The 20212-nt window shown below is 33.2% G+C and overlaps 1 protein-coding gene across 5 annotated transcripts in view; it reads right to left on the reverse strand.

The window, feature by feature from the left end:
• The window catches only part of Baz2b (bromodomain adjacent to zinc finger domain 2B), a 274260-nt gene extending 262075 nt beyond the window's left edge, over positions 1-12185 (reverse strand). For all 5 annotated transcript variants that reach the window (XM_077802641.1, XM_077802640.1, XM_077802630.1 and 2 more), the window contains exon 1: positions 8892-12185. The gene's annotated coding sequence lies outside the window, so the exon portion shown is untranslated. The remainder of the gene's footprint in view (positions 1-8891) is intronic.
• Between the last annotated feature and the right edge of the window lie 8027 nt (positions 12186-20212).

The following is a 20212-nucleotide window of genomic DNA, read 5'->3' on the forward strand; positions in this document are numbered from 1 at the left end:
CATCCCCAGCCCTAAAAGAAATAAAAATATTTTTTGACTCAACACCATCAAATTTCCCTTGGAGGGAAATTTGTGGAGAATTTCTCCACCAAGTGGAGAAAAGGGTAACAGGGGTGATTATCCACTCTGCTCTATGCTCAATATTATTAGCAGGTATGATCACACAGTAAGCTTCAAGAAAAAAAAAATTCACAAAAGCATAGAAGAAATGAGAAGAATGGAAAACCTCACATACAACAGAAGATTTGGGATACCTCTGACCAGAAAGGGCAGTTCTGTAGGTTTTAACCTGACCTCCACAAACAAGCCTGTGATTGAAATGAATGATTAGAAACTGATTAACCCACCTTCCTCAGAGAAAGCCAGCAGTCCATTTTGAAAGCAATGGGAAAAGGGAAGGATTCCCTGACATATTCTCTTCCTTTTAGTGGAAGAGGTCTGGGTTGAGATGACCTCAAAAAGGTTGCAGAACAACAACCCCAGATACCCAAGGGAGTAGTTTAATGTACTTTAGCAACTGGAGGCTCATATTATCCTCCCTTTGTTGGATCCTTTCTTCCTGATCTCTGTATAAAGTACTGGGTATTGAACTTAACCACTGAGTCACATCCCCAGCCCTTTTTTGTATTTTATTTAGATACAGGATCTCACTGAATTGCTTAGGGCCTCACTAAGTTGCTGAGGCTGGCTTTGAACTTGCGATCCTCCTGTCTCAACCTTTGGAGCTTCTGGTATAACAGGCATGTGCCACCATACCTGTCCAAAGTTCACTCATTCTTCTTGATCTAGTTCAATGCTCCTAAATCCAATGAGCCTTTGATAATTATTCCTACAACAAGCCATCTCTCTCCTATTCTGAATTTCCACAAACTTCTGTCTATAACTTTCCAAAGGCATGCTTAGAGACAGTATTATGTATAAACTTGAAAAATGAAGGCAGCTGCCCCCTCTTTTCCTTAATATTGATACTAGAACAATAAAAGTGTATTAAACACCTATAATTCTCCTGTGTGGCATTAATCAATTCATTTTACAAACAAAATTTCCTAAGTTTTTTTTGTTTTGCTTAGTTATTTATAAAAAATTCAGCCCATTAATTCATCCTTTCTCTTTTCTAAATAAAATTATTTGTTGTAATTAGAACTAGAAAAGATACTTTCTTTTAGCAAAAAACTAAGACCAATTCTCAATTTGAACAATCAAGAAGTGGGGAAAACTAGACATTTAAATTTTACTTCCTTTTATTTTCTTTGCTTATTCAGTGCTGAGGTGCTAACAAGTAAGGTAATACCTGAAAGGTCAGTTGTTAAAGGGAGAGAGAAAAAAAAGTGTAAGGAGTAATTCACAAAATGACCGATGTGACCTCAAATAATGGAAACTTAATTGTATACATAAAATTGTGATCCTATGCAACTCAAAAGTGAAACATACACCTCGTCCTTTAATAACTGTTGAATTTATTATTTTGAAAAAGTGTACAGGCTACTAACAGCTAGATCAAACTTGGCCATATATTCTGTTATATTACCAACATATCTAGTCAATTGTGAAGCTAAGAAAGAGTAAAATACACTCTTAGGACTGGTTCTCAACCTAGAAGTGCTGAGAGATACTTTATCACGCGGCATGGAGACAAACACATGCATGTACATGTGAACCTAACACTATGTTGTGTGAAAAGTTCAATATAAATGCATTATCATAAATCACTCAGGTATCCATTTGTTTTTCACATACACAAATCAAGGCATTGCTCCCTTTGATTCATAAAAGAATATCTGAAATTACAATTACCATTTTTTTCCTCCCACTCTTATTGAAAACTTGGGATAGAGAGGTTTTCTCCTCTCTCCTTATAATCGCTATTGACAATGTGCAGAAAACCAGTATTGCTGGACTAACTTATATATACCTTGTAAATACTGTAAGAGGCCCCCAAAAGCAAAAGAGACTACTCATTAGATTCCTTCTAAAATTTTTAGAGTAGCTTTAATATAGTAATATCCTAATCAAATTATAAAGTTCTATCAATTTTCCTTTCTATCTTGCTTTACGTTACTCATAAACTAAAAGTACTATCACTTTTCTACTCTTAGGACTAATTACAGCTAATTAATCACGATCTATTGTTAATGCTGTTTCCCAAAACTATATATAACTTGTAAAATATAATCAACAATATTTTCAAGCCAAAAACAAATTTTCTATCTATGGACAAAATCATAAAACATTACTTTCCAAAAATTACAAAAGATTGTATAATATAGGTTTGTATATTTGGTTGGTTTTGACCAAGATTAAATATATGATAGATAAGACATGACCTCTTGTTTCTTTCAAAGCTTCTTCATTTTACCGAGAATTTAGTTTCAATTAATATTTTAAATTGAGGTTGTTCTGTGTTGCAAACACAGCTAAAATGAAGACCTTCTGTAGCAGCAGTGACCAGATTTTAAATGCAGGTAGATCAATAAAAAAGGAAAGAAAAGAAAAATCACCAACAAGCACAAGCTTCATGTGTGAGTGGAACGGTTTATAATAGCTTGCAAATGACTATGTGCTTGCTGTAACCAGCTGTTCTTAAATTATGAATATGCAACCAATTCATGTTAAAGCCAAATCCCAGCACTATTTCTACAGAGAAATCCCAGTAGTTTTGCTTGTTCTACATGTTAGCTCTGTTAAGGATACAAATAGCAGTAAGCTTCCGAACAAATAGGACCAAACTATTGGCATTTCATGCACTAGGTCCATTATCACAGCAGGGAATGTCAATCACTGGTACATTCCTATAACAGCTCAAGCAATATGACAATGATCTTGTAGGGAAAAAAAATCAAAATCTCTGCAGCATACTCAAAGTCCTTCTGACAACCTAAGGCTTTCTTACTACAGCCAATCAGATTGTCAGACCTGATCTATTAGAAGACTTGCACTAAGCTTCAAACATTTAAAAACATCAATCATAAAAACAAAGACAGGATGCTGAATTATACAGTATTAACCTCCAGGGTTTGCATACAAAGACCATAGATTTATTTATGTCCCAGCGAGTTAAGAGCTTCAGAACACCGTTCTTTACACCAAACTGACTGCCAATTTGATGAACCTCTCTGCCCTCAGCAGGAGTGCACCATCTTTGATTAATGAGTGCATGTTTGTGAAAAAAGTGTTAAGAGGAGAAAATAGAAAAAAACACAACTATGTCTACATATATATATATGTGAAGAACCAATGCAACAATCATGTTCAAACGAAATGCTCTTTTTTCTTATGCACACATGTACACATGTGCACAAAGTAAAGATTTTTACCTACAAATTACTTTCCTTATTATCTCCAATATTAAATAATATATATGTAACTAAAAGGCATTCAAAAGCCAAATTAATGCCAAATTTTATAAATTATAAAAAATGATTTTTAAAGCATTAATTTTATTTTTAAAAACAAATCAAAACTACACTATATAACAATTTATATATGTGGGATAAAAGCTTGTTTTTAACCTCATTTTTATAAAAGCCTATTAATTTGAGAAAGCTGATGTTTAACTTACAAATATCTGGACTTTTAAAATATTTTATATCTCAAATTCTATTATAACTTGCCACAAATCAAGTAGCACTCAGAAGAGATTGGAAAATCATATAAATGCATTTAATTTTCCTGCTTTCAGTAGATATTACCAATAGTTTATAACTCCATATTTGTTGTAAATGAATTAAATATACTTATTACCCACAATTTCAAAGTTAATATGGCAACAGAAAAGCTTATAAAGTTAAATTCTGACACTTCTACTCAGAATTACCTTCCTTTAAGAAACTAAATTCTGAAAACTCCCACTTAAATTGTAGGATGCTTACTGGTGGCTACTATATTATCTCTAAAAATAGACTAAGCATTGAAATTCCTTTGAAAATAGTTCATATTTAATATGTAACTCAATTTATCATTATTTGGTTTATATGACTATCTGCCTTGATATAAATATGCAACGAATAAATATATTTCTTAAAAACCAAATCACAGTCTAAGGTAACAAAGATTTTCTTTTTAAGGAGTTCTAAAATTATTATACAAAAAGGCTTGAGAGAGCATATTATCCGAATATAAATCTTACTTTTAGTCAAAGAAATATATGACCTACTTAAAAGGAAAGTGTCTCCATAAACATGATTTCAGGAAATAATAATTCTAGAATCAGTCAGGGGTATAAGCATTAAAAGTTTGCTTATATTATATAGGAAAACCTTTTAATAATATTTGCCTCAGCTATATATATTTAATAATATTTGCCTCAGAATATATATATATTCTAACCATAAATTTCACAAGTTAAATATTTATTTTTTTAAACAAGCAAATTATTTTAAATGTTATAAATTTTTTGCTTCTTAAAGAATTGTTAAATGCTTAATACATCTAACAGTCTAAAATTTTTAAAAATCAGTAAACACTGGGATAGATCAAGTCTCTTAACATAGTAAAAAAACACACTATATCCTTACCATCTTATCAACTTCAAGTTTTTTACATAAATTTTTTAAAAATGTGTTTTGTCAGTTACTATTATTCTTTATTCTTCCTTTTTCCTCTTTCCCATCTTTCCTCCCACTGACCAAACCATGCAAATACTTAGAAATAAGTACACAATACTTAGGTACCAGTGGGATAGTGACACCATTTTAGTATCACCATTTCAACTATCAATAAAAGTTATTCTAACAAAATAGAATTTTAATTTAAAAGATCACTAAATTACTTAGAATAATTTAGATACGTTTGTAAGAATTTTTAAGTAACATTTTGGCCTCCTTATGAAAGAAAATTAAAAACAAAATAGCTTATTACTCCAATAATTATTTCTCTTCTGATTGTCTCCTACAAAAAGTTTAAAAGAACACTAAACCAAATGAGTCAACCTTTATTAAATAAACAACAATATTTTTAAGATCTTATGATAAAAGATGTTTAATTTTATCTAATCGAAAGCCTCTTAAAAACCAAACTAGGTAATCTGATTAATCCCTCAGGAAATCAAATATATTAAAAATCATTAAACCATGATGATAACAATTTCATTTAGGAATCAAAAATCACCCTGTTACTTTGAGTTAAATCACATTCTTTCTCTTGGTAGTTCTAACAAGGACTAGTTCAAAAACTCAAAAACTAGAATTAATATCTTTTTCTTTGAGAAATCTTTAAACCTACAAGTCATCAAGTTCTAACATACGCTTTCACTAATTCAAGGAGGTAAGACAGAAACCCTGAACTTTCATACAACTGTGATATCCTACATTTTGTATAGTAACACAAAAGTAGCAACAAAGACATTAACAATTGCAGTTCAAGCTGGGAGTGACTGTTCTGTTTCAATTCAATGACACCACTAATGGCTTCTTAGCAGCTCCATGAAATCAACCAGCTGTCAAGTTGATGCATCAGAAGGAACAGTTATACACTCCCATAAGAAAAAGCAACACATCAGGATGTTTGGCAAAACATCTGCTCCTTTACACTGCAGTTCTATAATAAACATGCAAACAAAGAAATGGGAGAAAGGGCAACAGAATTAAAATTCCAAGATTTCCTTTATAGTCTTATATGCATTTTAAATGATGGCTTATAAAAAATAAAAACAAATTTCTACAAAGTTGAATACTTTGTTATTCTAATTTTTTGAAAATACTAAATATAAATAAATGTTCTTTTAGAAAGGCAAAAACTACATAAAATCCTTGCATTTTAAAAATTTAGAATAAACTATATTCATAAAGTAAAATCAGTATCACAAAACTCAAAAATTAAAACTAATATATATCATTTCCACTTAATATTTAGAAAATAGTCCCAACAGCATTCTAACAAATGCATTTTCAACACTGAACAGTCTAAAAATATTTAATCTTAAGTGTTTGTAAGAGTAAATGTTGTTCTAGTTCAGTACTAATTTAATCTAAGGCAGCAGTAAAGGCTCTATTATTTGGATTTTAAAATATGTACCTACTCTTATTTCTCATTAAACCCTTATATGAACATAATATTAATTTCTCATAAATAACATCTTGTTTTCAAATCAATCTAATTTTCTAAAAAAAAAAACTGTCATCACAGACTTAAAATATTTTTACATTCAACAACTCATTGCAAATATTTGTAAAATCTCACTTTTTTCTATTTGAAATATACAAGTGTCATAATGCTATCTAAATTATTATGAAACACAGTGACAATAATATGTAGTGTTTACAATAGGTGTGAGACATCCAATGTACTTAACTACCATTTTCTTAAACTGCTTATCCTCTGTTGCTTGCCATTTATAATCTGCCAAATCTTCCAGTCCTTTGTTGCATGTATAATTTAGAACCATCTGTTCTATGTGCTTTTAACTATTTAAACATTTTTCACCTACCTACAATTCACATAAATGGCACACATTCAATTCAGTCAAGCTTTCTCTATATAGCATTTTACATAAAGCAAATTCCTGGATAAATAGCAAATAACAGAAATTGAAAACATACAGAAATTAAACACATACCGTTTACATTGTAAGTTTTTACAATTTAGACAAACCTTTTTAACATATTCAGAATTATTTCTAATAGGTTTTTTTAAGTTAATTGTAGCCAATGTTTTTCTCCAACCCAGAAGACAAAGAGAATGCAAATTAAATACAGACAGTTTCTTGTCCTTGTTAGAAGAGATGTAAATACGCTGACTGAAAATGACTACAGGAGACAGAATTCCACTTTCCCATTATATTTACAGTGTCTCTTATTTATACACTAGTCAGTGAGTGTATCATTAAGTTTGATCATGTGACCAGCCCAACTTTCCTGAGGTGAAAAACTATTTTAGACAAGCAAATTAAAACACTAGTTTTTACTGTACATCTTTTCATAATGGCTGACAGAGTTCATAGGTAGAGATTATGAATTAAAATCTATTCTGCCTTTTACATACTAAATTTTTGCCAATGGTTTGAATTAATAATATTTACTAAAATTGAAAAACATTTAGTATTTTGAGATTTTTGTTATAGTTGTTTTTCAAAATATTAAAAAAAAACAAAAAGCAGAACACTTAGTTACAAAAGGGGAGCAAGGTAATCTAGTAATGTATACATAAATATTAACTAATAAGCTAATTAAAGAAAAATCCATAGGGAGGCAAACAAGAAAGGGAACATGCTGACTATAAATTTGAAACAACCATAAGAAACATGTACACAAAAACTAGGTTAATGACAAAGAAAATAAAAGTTTATATCTTTTTTTTTTTTTTGCACATAATCTTCCACCTGTTACCAAACAAAATGTGCAGACTTTTGTCAGTTCATTTTGAGAGCAAAACACAAAAATAAGCCACACAACTTATCGTTAAAGTGTTAAAAGATCCTTCGAAACGGGGAAATTTGAGCAAAAAAAAAAAAATTTACTTTTGGGAAAATTTTCTCAATAAAGTTTACATGACGTCACTGGACCCCCTGAACATTTCCTAAACTTTGAGCCTTATCCAGACACAGTTTTGGCCTTTCTATGGCCTCCTTCCCTTCCTCAAAAATAAAAAATAGACACAGAGAGAGAGAGATTTGGAATAAAAATTGCCCAAGATGGCGAAACGCTTGTTGTTTAGAGGGCAGGAAAAAAAAATGGAGGATATTGTAATATACACAAAGGGATAAATTTCAACAACTCGGCCAAGGACTGCAGCTGCTTCTCTCTTTATAAGGAAGCAACACACAAAAGATAAATACAGAGGGAGAGAGAAAAGAAAAGACAATCTCTCAAACAGCAGGGCCAGCTCTGACTCTTCAAACACTTCCTTTTCCAAATCCCAATTCTGGGGTTCGTGGAACTACTTTAAGGGGAGGGGAACCGAAAAAGCAAAAGGGGGGAGGGGAGCGACAAGAAGATTACAAGAGGGAAGCAGAAGAGTTTAGAGCTGACGGCCGTTCCTGGGGAAGAACTGCTAGATGAGACCGATTCACAGACATTACTGTAGGGAAAGCAAAGCTTCTCAAACCTTCTGCGTTCTGACACAGACCTTCCCAGGTATCCATATCTTCTCCCAATCCCACCAGCCCCACCCCCCACCTCCACCCCCCACTTATTTTCAGGAAACTCCAGAGCCTCAAGCTACACAGGGAGAGAAATGAGGACCGAATTGGGGGGTGGGATGGGGGCAGACGCAACTAATCAGTCCTAGAGGGAAGAAGGGGCGGAGGCAAAAAAGGGCAGCAGTAGGCGGACGGGGGGGGGGGGGTAATCTCGAAACTACCCCGGCGGGGAGTAGGGCAGGCGGTGGATATTCCGGGGTAGGAACCGCGATCGCAACGCTGCCAGAGGTTGTTTTTTAAGAAGCAAAACTGTTGGCGGAGACGTGAGCGCTGGAAGTCGAAGGGGAGGAGGAAGGAGACGCGAAGCCTGGGCGGCCAAGAAGGGCGGCCGGCACAAAGGAGGCGGACTCGCGGCGGCTGCGTCTGCCCCGGCCCGGGGAGCGCGGCCCACGGCCCTAAGAGCCCGAAGTCCCGCTCTGGCAGCTAGAAATAAAGTTTACGTTCTCCTCAGACCGCACCCCCAGCCTCCCACCCAGGACCGCACATCTCTGCGTCCTCCTCCCCCAAACTCCACTCGGAACTCTGAGAATCACCCCATCCTTCCAGCCAGCACAACAAAGAGACACACCGACCGGCGAGGGTAAACAGCGGCGGCAGGGAGCAGGGCGGGCAGGGCGAGCGTCTCCAGATAAGCAACTCCGGAGTCCTCCCTGCTCGCAGGAGCGTAGTTTCTCGTTTTCTGTTTTTACCGGCTTCAAAACATTTGGAATTTTCAAGCTTCACCCGTACCATTCACACCCGAAGATTTTTAACTCACCTTTACTTTCGAACTGAGAGTTGCGGTGGATGGGATTTTTCCTTCCCCAGATGGTTGAAGGTTAAGGTTTTTGGAATCCCCACCACCTCCTTATTTCTGTTATAATTTCTGCAAGAAAAGTATAAAGAGAGTTGGAGTGGAGGCGAGATTGGTGATCGGGAAAGCCCTTGACTCCCTCCTCCGTCTTCCGCCTCTCTCTCTCTCTGATTAGTTCCTATCCAGCAGCAGATTGAAGCAGGAGATGATTCTTCTCAAGGTTTGTTCAGCAGCTTCACTTCTAGGCGAAGGCTTCATGAACCAAGTGACGTCAACCAACAAGGCTTCTCTCTCTCTCCTCTCTCTAACAATGAAAGTTGCTGTTAACAAGGGAAAAAAGAGAGAGAATTGTTTATACCATTTCAGTTCCAATAATAAATGACCTATCAGCTCCTAAAGGAGCCAAGGGAGGGAGGGGGTTGCTGCTTCTTTCCAAGAATACTGTAGCTTCGAGTTTGCATGGTTCCTTGTCCCAGGAAAAAGTTAAGAAACTTAAATGTTTTGTTTTGCTTTTAAAAGAAGAGAGGACAGAAAACGGGATTGAACAATTATTTTTAAAAAAACTGATTAATAGATGGCATAGCTTAACCATCTCCACCTAAACTTTTTATATTCGCAAATTCAGAATTCTGTTGAAGTCTACAAAACCAACTAAATTAATATGCCAATAATTTGTAGATGTTAGGATTCAAAAACCAAGATGCAAAATGGTACCAGGGTAAAATGCTACTACCTTTTCATCTGCGAGTTAAAACTGGCTGTGATGTTTATGCACTGAGTTAAAATAAAATTTACATGAAAGATGTTAAAATAGTAAATTGTTTTAAAGATTCGTAAAACTGTAAACAGTAATCTCAATCTTTTTTTCCAGTTTCTTAGAACTTAAAAAAAAAAAGATAGCTAACTGTAGAATTAAACACCTTTTTGAAAATCAGATTATGAGTAAAACTTGATAGCTCATTTACTCCATTCTCTTAACTATACACCAGATGTACTATTGGTCTGATCCCCACAATCTCTTCCAACTTTGTTTTTAACCTTCCACTCCCCCCACAGTTCCCACATCCTGCAACCAATCAAGTTAAACTAAAGGTAGTGCACCCTATTTATTCCCTCCCACATCCCACTCCACAGCTTCCTAAAATGATTTATTAAAGGGGGGGGGAAGCTTACTCATGGTAATAATTTATTTAAAAAAAAAAAAAAACCTTCACTCATTTTCACTCATTGAGGTAGTGTTTTTCTCTTAACACATTAAAATCTCAAAGTTGATAGAATTACAAATTGCATAATTTAATTTTCAGGAGGAAGAACAAGTAAAAATTAAGCCACCAGAGAATAATTTGACCATGCACACATATTTTATACATACATATGAGGATAAATGTATCTTAAAAAGAATGCTATTGTTTTATGTTTTCTCCTCAACCACTGGCTGTGATTTTAATTGTGCTGGAGGATCTTCATTAGTATTAACACATGGGGAGATTTCACAAAGCTGCTTCATTAGGAAAAAAAAAAAAGCTGGCAGACTAGGTCTTTTTGCATGCACTGAGAATGTCAGCCTTACCTCGGTCATTTGTAACATAATAAGTGCAAGTACAATGATTGCAATGCAGGAGCTCTGGGGGAAGGGCAGAAATACTGCCTGTCTAATAGGGATATCTGAGAAGAAGCCTGCTCATTACATAGTAAAATGTATGCTAAAAATTAGTGAAGATGATGTCTCAGGAGACTGATGCTAAATAAATTAATGTGCTGATATGTTTTTAATTATTATTTTTGTAGTAGTTTATTTCATTCTCAGGATTCACATAGAGCAGCAAAGCTGTGCTACACTTATTGATTTTTTTCCCCTGCCACATTCCCGGAATACAGATTTTAATCATTTCACTACACCACACTCAGTAATTTCATTAAAAACTGGAATCTTCCATCCCCCGAAAAGCATTTAATTTCAATGACACACAATTTCTCTTTTAGCAGCAAACTGTCTCTACAGTAAAAGCTGGCCTAAGGTTCAAATGCATAATTTAATCCTGAGTTTTCCATGCTCTGCATTCCTTTCAAGCTATAATTTGAGTAACTACCTAATAACTGTAATAAGGATAATAATTTCCTTATAATATATTATTAACTCATATTTAATTAACTCAGAGGCCAAGCTCTATACATGTATGATTGGGTCAACAGTTCTACAATCTCAAAATTTACTAATAATGTTCCAGAAGAAAATAGATTAAATATAAGTAGGAATGCTAACATTAGACTTCCATCCCAAGTCATATGTAAAAATGTTCCTGTATTATTCTATAATAGTGGTTATTACTCAAATAATATTTTTAAATATCTGGAAGTAAACAGTGGAATTCAGTGATATTTCTGCACATAAATAAAAGTATTATAAAGTTATATTTCCTTTCTGTCCTACTGGGGATTGAACCCAGGGCCTAGGCAAATGCTCTACCACTGAGCAACTTCCCCAGCCCTGTTTTGAAACTGAGACATGGTTTCACTAAATTACTGGTACTGGTCTCTGATTTGCTATCCTATCCTGCATTCAGCCTCCCAAGTAGCTGGAACTACAGGCACACAACCATACCTGGCTATAATATTAATATTTTATTATTAAGTATCAGTAATGAATATTACTGATACTTGCTCTAATCATAAACATTATTGCTGAAAATATTTAATTTTGAAAGAATAAGAAAACAGGACCAATTGCAAAGCACCTTAATTTGAATTCACTTAACATATTTCTCTTGAAAGTGGCATACTAAACATGTATAACTTAAGAATTTTTCTTTTATTTTGTTTAAATATCTCATAAAAATATGGTTTGATTTTTTTTGTTCCAATAATATTTTTTAACATATTGGCTTATACTTTCTCTCCTCTCTCTGCTCTCTTTCTCTCTTCTGTCTGCTCTCTGCCTCTCCTTTTCTTCCCCTTCAAACAGCCCCCCAATAAATCTCTTGGTGGAAAAAAATAAAAATATTGGCTTATAGTTGACACATTGGTTTTCCAAACAATGGGTTTTGTCAGATATGTAATTTCTATTGCCAATTTTTAGAAAAGAAACTGTGAGTGAAAAATTTGTAGTAAAATTCATTAAATTGTGGAAATATGCCTAATAACCATAAAAATAGAAATGGTAAATATATGAGCTGGGGATGTGGCTCAAGCGGTAGCACGCTCGCCTGGCATGCCTGCAGCCCGGGTTCAATCCTTAGCACCACATACAAAGATGTTGTATGCGCCGAAAACTAAAAAAAATAAATAAATATTTTTAAAAAATGGTAAATATATAATGAAAGTGATTAGCTATATAAGAATTTTTATTATGTCTTTTAGTACTAAAGTTTATATACTTTTATTACTACAGTTCAAAATTTTTTATAAATATATATATAAAAATATAAATTGAAGCCACTTACAACACAAAGTTGTCTTTTTCTTGATTATATGATAAAATGCCTAATAATGAAATAAATCTTGTCATTATGAAAAAAGTTGGAATGAAAATGATGGTGAAGGGGCTGTGGCTCAGCAGTAGAGTGCTCACATAGCACATGTGAGGTGCTAGGATCGATCCTCAGCATAACATAAAAATAAAGATATTGTATCCAACTACAACGAAAAAAATTTTTTTAAATGATGGTGAAGAATTATATTATGAATGTGCACCATTGGCTCTTAATGTCTTTTTAAGACATTTGAAAACTATTCTTATTATCATGAAGGGCACTTTGTATAATTAAAGTTTTGGAGATTTTTCTTTTTAGTTGTAGGTGTACATAATATCATCATTTTATTTACTTATTTTATGTGGTGCTGAGGATTAAACCCAGAACCTCACACGTTAGGCAAGCGCTCTCCCACTGCACTACAACCCCAGCCTATGGAGATATTTTTGATGACATTCTCAAAGGTGAAATAAGATTAGATGGAAATCAATAATTAACAAAATAGTTGGTAAATGAAAAATGCACAGATATCTAAAATTCATAAGTGAATTTCTAAATTCAGTAATTCAATAATAAAAGCTATGATTTTATATTAAAATAACTTAAAAAATAATTTGGTGTTATTTGGTAATTCAAATATATTAATTAATAATTTAATCAATACTTTTAAGATTAATTTTAAAAAACAATAGTATACTAAAAATTTTAAACTAGATTACTCCAAATATTTTATATCCTCTTACTTATACTTAAATTGGTTTTTTAAAATATAATTTCTTCTCTTTTTTCATATTATCATACTTGATCATTTCAGAAATTAGACTATAATCAGAGAATTGAAGAAAAAAATCAGAGTAAATAATTACTATGGTTATAAAATAATTTGGCTCCCATAGCACTTCTATCAAAATCATCTAAATCAGCACATTAAATCATGTACAGAATTGTGAAAGAACTTAATGATCAAGCAGATCTTTTCTAATTTCAGTAATAATTGTATATTTATATATATGATATATACTTTTATCTCCCACACTAATTATGCCACTACTATAGACTAAATTGTTGCACTTTCTTCTCTAAAGCAGCATCTGTTTTTAGGAACAACATAGATAAGAGAGAGAGAGATGGTTAGATACCTAATTCATTACCAAGGATATTGTCAATGGTTCCTCAAAGAATAAGGACTTGCCACACACAAAAGAATGTCTAGGGCAGCTGACTGCAAACAAAAACAAATGACAGATCTTAATAGTATAACAAGCTGGCCACTGTCATATCTTATTTCTGTTTCAATCACTACAGACTAATGAAGCTTTGTTTTCATTCACTGAATAAACATCTGAATGCTTACTATATGCTAAGAACTGTGCTAGAGGCTGGAAAAACATAAAAAACTCACTTTCTGGTTGCTATTGAAAGTGTGAAAAATCCTAGGAGATTAGAGAACAATATAAATCACATTATACAGATACTTGTGAGAATAAAGATGGGGCAACCAATTCTGACTAGGAGACTAAAGAAGGCTTTATGAAAGAGATGTCATTTGAACTGCACCTCAAATAGAGCACTTACCAACAAAGATGTTTGGGGTGGGGCAGAGGGGCAGAGGGAAGAAAAGTACCCTAAGAGGAAGAAATCCTAAGTGTAAAAGTATAGAGTAACTAGGCCTGGTGTCCCATACATTAGTGAGAAATTGAGCATAACAGGAGTATTTAATGGAGGGTTGAGGGTAAGACATACTGTCATGACAAGAATGAAGACGATTAAAGAAGGATGGGACCTCTGAGTAAAAGGCCTAATGTGCCATGGTAAGGTGGTTGAATTTATACTGAAAGCCAACAACGGTTAGCAAAGGAGTAATATGACCAACCTTGATTTAAGGGAAATAACAACAATAGGCAGTTCAAATCATAGACTGTAATATCAAGAGATTGTTCAATAGTCCTTTAAAAAGATAGTACAAGACTATGGCATTGGAGATTTAGAGCCAGATATTATTAAGTAAAAATTCAACCTGGTGACTAACCAAAAACAGAGAATTAGAGTAAAGAGTGAAGGAGGAATAGAGGGATTTCTAGCTTAAGGAACTGGACAAGAGCTGAAGTCATCAACTATAGTCTAGAATATGTAAAGAAAACCAAATCATAAATTAGTCTAGAATTAGAATATAACACTGTGTTCAACAGGCCTTTTTAAAAATGGAATTATCAAGAAGGCCCAGTGGTACACACCTATAAACCCAGATAAGCTTCTGTAGGCTAAGGTAGGAGAATCCCAAGTTTTTTGTTTCTTCTTTCCCTCCCTCCCTCCCTCCCTTTTAAAGGTGCCTCTGATGAACCTTTCTGTTCAAGAACACTGCCATAAACAAAATTGATTATAAAATTTATTGGGAAAATAAAACAAGCACAGAAAGTCTTGAAGAAGAAGAGTTGGGGGGGGCAATCATATCAGATATTAAACTGTGAAACCTTTAAATGTCACTTTTGACAGCAGGCACCTAAGTAAAACACCAATACAAGATAAAAAAACTGAGGTGGTTATGGAATTTAACATAGATTAAAATGTATCTCAAAGCACTGAGAAAAAGATGAACTTTTTAATAAGTGGTGCTCAGACAGCTGAGTATTCCCAAAGAAAAAGATAAATTTGGATCTGTTCCAAGAATGAATTTCAAAAAGATCAAATATTTAAATATAAAAAAATGCACCATATGAGAAATAGAAGAAATTGTGGGAGATTCATCAATAATTATAAAATGGGGAAAACTTTCCTTACAACACTCAAAATCAGATATAATAAATTCAAGTATTAGTAAATCTCACTACATGAAATAAAAGATTCTTATGGTTAAAAAAATAAGCAAATAAAAAACACCACAAGCAAAATATAAACACAAATATCAAATTATGAAAAAAAACTTGACATATGAGACAATTTAATAATCTTATGTATAAAAAGTATGTGAAACTAGAGAAACAAAGATAAACTTGATACCAAATTGGCATGAGATATAAACATATTAACAGAAAGAAGAATACAAATAAATGCCCCTTTAAATTAAAACATTCATAACCTTACTCACAATAAGAGAAATTCAGTATAAGGATCACTCAGATATTATTTGTCACCCATCAGATTGGCAAAAACCCCAAAGTTACAACACAGCCTATTAGTGAAGCTCTTGTGGAGAAAAAGCTTCCTTCAAACTTCTTTTTTTCTTTATTCTTTTTTTGTTTTGTTTTGTTGTTGTTGCTGGAGTACACAAAGGAAAACCCTAAAATGGCAGAATAAAGCAGTATCTAACAAAGTTATACATGTATTTATTTTGAAGTTGGAAATCTCATTTTAAGAATCTTACCAGCACTGACAAAAATATGAAAATAGGTATTTAGGAAGCTATTCATTGAAGCACTGTTATAGAGAAAAAAAAAAAAAAAACAAAAACAAAAAGCCTAAAAATAAGCCAAATGTCCATCCTAGAGTAATGGTTGAATTATTCAGAGTGTATCTACATAGTAAAGTACTACACAATTTTTAAGAAAGAATATAGATGTATATGTATTATGAAGTACTAAATGGCGAACTCCAGAAAACACTGCTAAGTGAAAAGAACTAACTGGAGAAAACTCATATATAATATGCCACCACCATTAATCTATATATTTACCTATCTTTTAAATGAAAGGGTAAATTAAAACCTTCAAAAATATGGTTATCCATAAGGAGAAAAAAAGAACAGGATAGCAAAACTTAAGAATAGTATGTGTATTTATTGTCAAATCTTCTTAGTAGATATGATTTGGGAACTATAAAATAGTTTCATTAGAATGAATAATAATATAATAGCTTATATTAATGAGCTATTCATAATAATAGCTTATATTAATGAGCTATTCATAATAATAGCTTATATTATTATAAAACAAAATCATGGTTAAAAGTTACAACAAAATCTGATAAAAATTAAACCTAAAGGAAATTAATTTAATTGTATATAGAATTGCTGGCAAAACCACACAAAAAAAGAAATATTCCAAATGACTTTAAAATATAATAATTAGGCCTGGTTGTGGTGGCACATGCCAATAATCCTGTGTACTAAGGAGGCTGAGGCAGGAGGATCCCAAGTTCAAGGTCATCCTCAGCAATTTAACAAGACCCTATCCCAAAATTAAAGGACTTGGGGGTTGGGGTTGTGGCTCAGTGGTAAAGCACTTGTCTAGCACGTATGAGGCACTGGGTTCAATTTTCAGCACCATATATAAATAAACAAATGAAATAAAGGTCCACCAACATAAAAAATATATATATTTTTTAAAAATAAAAGGACTGGGGGCTGGGGTTGTGGCTCAGTGGTAGAGTGCTCGCCTACCATGCATGAGGCACTGGGTTTGATCTCCAGGACCACAAAAACGTAAAATAAAGATATTGTGCCTACCTAAAACTAAAAAATAAATATTAAAAAAATAAAATAAAATAAAGGACTGGGAATATAGTTCAGTGGGAAAGGGACCTGGGTTCAATCCCCAATACCAAATAAATAAAAAAATAAATAACAATAATTGAGCTGGGGTTTAACTGAGTGGTAAAACATGTGCTTGCATGTGTAAGGCCTTAGTTTCATCCTCAGTACACACACACACACACACACACACACACTAATTTAACAGTATATTCCTCAAAATGTACCCTCAAAAAGAATTTCTGACAACAACTAAAGAGCAACTTAAACTGTCGTTAGTAACCATATTTTTGTGCTATTATTGGTGGTGACGGTGTAATATTGTTGCATGCATAGTCCGAGAAGAAGCAAATGAGTAAGCTGGTGTTTGGGTGAAATTAATTATGTGGGATGAAAGAGAAAAATCAATGAGTTACATAAACAGCATGTGACCCAAAAATACCTGTATTAGAATAAACCGATTACATAGTTTATATTTTTAAATGTGTATTTCTTAGGTCTGCTCACTGTATATGCCTAGGAAAAGGGACCAGCAAAGTAGCATAAAGCACTGCGTATCTATAGTACCCAGATTACAGTCTCTAAATACCATTTGCCAGTGAAAATAATTCCTTGAATGTTACTGATTCCAAGTTTGGGAAAAGAAATATTCAAGATGAACTTGGAAAACCCTGACATACCATTAAGCATGAAAACTATGAAAGATTATTGGTGTCATGTCCAAAGGACTCTAGGAGCCAATATGAAGAGAACAACATAAAGTGGCTCCCATTGCCAAAGATGAGAAAATTTGAACATAGTTAAGAATAACTGCAATAAATGAAACATAACAACCTTTTTTAAAGAATTATGAGGGGCTGGGGATGTGGCTCAAGCAGTGGCGGGCTTGCCTGGCATTTGCGCAGCCCGGGTTCGATCCTCAGCACCACATACAAACAAAGATGTTGTGTCCGCCCAAAACTGAAAAATAAATATTAAATTAAAAAAAAAAATTAAAGAATTATGAGTTAATTGTATTTTTTCTTTTTTATTAGAGCATTATAATTATACAGAGCATTTAGGTTCATTCTGACAAAATCATATATGGAAGGAATTTGATTTCAACTCCCATTCCTCATCTCCTTTTCCTCCCTTCCTTTCTCCCCCTATTAACCTCCTTTCTTTTACATATAAATAAAGGTAAAATTTCCTTTGGTACTTTTATAGACAAATATAACATGATTTTGTTAAATTGACTCCACATTTCTTCCTCTTTTGCCTTCCTTCCTCCCTCCCTCATCTCATTCATCTTCTACTCCACTGATCTTCCCTGTAACTTTATAATATCCAATACTCTCTCTAATGGCCTTCTTTCCCTTATTTTACTCTAGCTTCCATTATATGAGAGAAAACATTTGACCTTTAATTTTCTGAGTCTGGCTTATTTTATTTAGCATGATTTTATCCATTTCTAACCATTTACCAGCAAATGCCATTATTTCATGTTTCTTTATGGCTGATTAAACTCCCATGTGTATATATACCATATTTTCTTGATCCATTCATTTATTGCTGGGCATCTGAGTTGATCCCATAAGTTGGCTATAATAAACTGTGTTGCTATAAACAATGAAGTAGCTGTATCACTATAGTATGCTGATTTTAGATCTTTTGGATACAGAGGACTGGAATAGCTGGGTCATAGGGTGTTCCATTCCTAGTCTTTTGAGGAGTGTCCACATTGCTTTCCAGAATGGTTGTACTCTCATTGGACAGAGATGAGAAAATTGGAACATGGTTAAAAATAACTGCAATTAAGTGAAACATACAATTTTTTATTTACTGATTTTTAGTTATGTATGACAGTAGAATGCATTCTGATACAATTACACAAGCATGAAATATATCTTATTCTAGTTAGGACCCCATTCTTGTGGATGTACTTGATGGTGGGATTCACTGTGATGAAACAACAATTTTAAAAGCTCATTGTTCACTTTTGAATGATGTTGGGGAACCAACTCATTGTTTTGTTTGCAGTGCTGGCTATCTAACCTAGAGCCTTGAACATGCTGGTGAGGGCTCTACTACTAAGCCACATCCCTAGCCTCAACTAATTTTGAAAACTACAAAATAAGGAAATGTTGATAAAAAGTCTAATTTGAAATTGTGTATATAAATACATATGCATGTGTATATGTATATTATATAAGCATACATATATGTGTGTATACATATAAACCTTATATTTATTTATACATATAAATTATATAGATTTCAACATAGTTTTTATTTTTAAGTTTAAAAACATCATCGATGGGGGCTGGGGTTGTAGCTCAGTGGTGGAGTGCTTGCCTTGTACATGCAAGGCACTGTGTTTGATACTCAGCACCACATAAAAATAAATAAAAATAAAGATATTGTGTCCATTTACAACAAAAAAAAAATTTTAAAAAAAAGATAGGGGAAAAAACCTAAATAGAACAAGAAGTAAAATTGTACTTATGTACAGATAATATGGGAGTTAATATAGAAAACTCTATGGAAGCTACAGAGAAATTAGGAGGCTGAAACAGGGGGATCCTGAATTCAAAGAACATCAGTAAATTTAGCAAGATTTCAAATCAAGCCAATATAAGTAAATAAACAAAGATATTATGTCCATGTATAACTAAAATTATCTAATAAAAATCATTGATGAAGGAAAAATATCACCAGGCTGCACTAATAGTTACGGGTAAAGTTGAATACAATTTATCTGTGAGTATGGGGGCAGCAAAACAAAGAAGGAGGGCTGGGATATAGCTCAGGTGGTAGAGTGCTTGCCTTGCATGCACAAGGGCCTGGATTCAATCCCCAGCACCCTTAAAAAAAAAAAAAAAAAAAAGGTATGTGATAACATTCTCCTTATCTAGTAAAAACGAAGCTTCATTGATATAAACTTTTTTAAAAATTGAGTAATATATAAGAAAGAGTGTTTGAAGTAATTTTACAGTAGATACATAAACTTCATATGTATGGTCTTTTCCAAAGCAATCACCCATGAAAGTCAAGGTCAAGGAAATCAAATGTTAAATTTTCAGGAATTATGCAAGATGGCTGTCATTATTTTAAAAATAAACATTTTTAAACTTAAAGTATATTAAAAACAAATCCTCAGAACTTATCACTCCTTATTTTACTCCCCTATTATCTATTCACATGAGATTATTTATGTCCATTGTAGTACAGCCAAGGGAAAAAAAACAAACTATATAGTGATGTGCTACTGCCTGTTTCTACCCAACTCTGTGTTCAGTGATGTCATGTAGGTAGCTTGAAATCAGCCATGGTAGCAATATTTACACTATGGAAATGTTTACTTTACAAGT

This window comes from Urocitellus parryii, chromosome 1 (assembly GCF_045843805.1).
Source record: "Urocitellus parryii isolate mUroPar1 chromosome 1, mUroPar1.hap1, whole genome shotgun sequence".
Taxonomy (NCBI): domain Eukaryota; kingdom Metazoa; phylum Chordata; class Mammalia; order Rodentia; family Sciuridae; genus Urocitellus; species Urocitellus parryii.